Source organism: Pygoscelis adeliae, unplaced genomic scaffold, assembly GCF_000699105.1.
Source record: "Pygoscelis adeliae isolate BGI_AS28 unplaced genomic scaffold, ASM69910v1 Scaffold664, whole genome shotgun sequence".
Taxonomy (NCBI): Eukaryota; Metazoa; Chordata; class Aves; order Sphenisciformes; family Spheniscidae; genus Pygoscelis; species Pygoscelis adeliae.
In genome coordinates this window covers 1,732,128-1,734,052 of record NW_008824762.1, presented here as the reverse complement: position 1 = coordinate 1,734,052, position 1,925 = coordinate 1,732,128, and positions in this window count along the sequence as shown.

Here is a 1,925-nt window from a genome sequence, read left to right as displayed (position 1 = left end):
TAGCAGGCCGGCAGACAAGCAACACCAGTTCCTCCCCACTCATCCAACTGGGACCAGTAACGATAAAAGGCCCAACTCCCATTGCCGCTTGTCCGGCCCACTGTTTAAACACACCCAGGACAAAAGCTGAACAGGCCCAAATTTGTGTGTGATGCATCAGGAAACGTGTCCTGTGAACAGAGGGGAGTGGGGAGGGGGAAGATGACAGTTTTCTGGCATCCCATTTAATTTATTCCAACTTTATGCAGTTCAGCTTTTCCAAAAGAGAAAAACACAAAAGAAAACTTCCTGATTCCTAAACAAAACAAAAAGTACAAACTGCAGATGAGAACCAGCATGTGCAAGGTTTACATGAAAAAGCAGAACACCCTCGGATGTTAACAGAAAACAGGTAGCATTTTTACAGTTACTTGGCTTTGCATGCAGGTGTTTCCTTTCTCTCTCATGCGGTCTTGCTCCCTCTCATACACATCCATGTGCACACACCCTCACCCAACTTTCCAAAGGGGCTCCTTTCCCTTTCTCCTCCACTGTCACGTCCAAACCCCTGCAAAGTTGTGAGGGGCTTAATGTGCAGAGAGCACCTTTGCCGTCTGCACTCAGGATCTGAAATGTGGGGCCAAGAAGGGGGGAAAAAAGCAACAGAGCTTCCTCCAGAGCCCGTTGGGCTTTTTGCTTTTCCTTATCCAGATCAAAGTCCCCAGATGAGGGGGGTATCAGCAGTGGGGACCCCAACATGGTGTTTCTCCAGCACCATTTGGTGTTTCTGAGGTGTGCCAGCAGTTACCAAGGGCTGGTCCCATCCCTGTGGGTTACAGTCAGCCAGACCCCACGCTTGCCAGGGAACCTCCTTCCTCCACCCTATTCAACCTAACCCCACGGAGGACCTGGGATCTGGAGGCTGTTTGCTACTCAGAAGCATTTGCCAGAAATTGGGAGATGCTTTGTTCCACACACACCCTTGATTTCATTTAAGGAAAGCCTGAGACTTTTACTGCAAGGAGAGGATTTTTGCAACTGCTCTGCAAATGGTTTCCATACAAAAAGGAAAAAAAAAAAAAAAAGAAAAAGGAAAAAAAAAATCTCCTTGCTTAGGCGACGGGAAAGTTATTTATTCTCAGCATCGGTGTGTTCTGTACAGAAAGAAATCAACAGGTGAAATAACAGCAGAGACATCTCTCCTCGGAGCGGCATGTCCAGCACAAAACCTCTCAGAGCGCCTGGAATCACTTGGATTTAATCTATACAAATGTCTGTGTGGGCAGAGGGGTGCATGTGTGTCAGGGCCTTTACAAAGCAAGATATATACTGTAATTTACTTACAAAAAAAAAAAAAAAAGAAAAAGTGTGTGCTGAATAGCAGATGCTCACTCCAGTCCCAAGCAAAAATGGAGGGACAAGTGCAGCTGCTCTTGGGAGTGCAGGTTTTAGATGGGTTTTTTCCTATCTAGAAACAAAGAAAGAATGAATATGAGAGAGAGAGAGAGAGAGAGAGAGAGAGAGAGACTCCTTGGCTTGTCATCCTAAATCTACACAGGCATCCTTCCACCCAGCCCCAGCAAGTTCACTTTAGCTCCCTCAGCATAAGCTGATCCCAAGAAATACTGGGCAATAGCCCTTCAAACCCCCTGGAAAACCAAGTGTTTAGCTTCGCCGTCACTCAAAGGCCCCATCCTCCTGGACCAGCAGCTGGAGCCAGGTCCCTGCGGGGCTGGCTGTGCTCCAGCACCAGGAAGGGAAGCACCCAGGGGTGTTTTGGGCAGGCTGTCTCATCCTTAGCCCTTTCCCTCACTGATGCCTCCTTGGGGGATGCATCCTGACAACACCAGCATGTTCCAGCTGGGAAGCCAGGGTGTTTTCCTCCTTCCCTCCCTCCCACACCACATCCCATGCCAGGACTGACAGCCAGGCTGTGGCACAGGGGA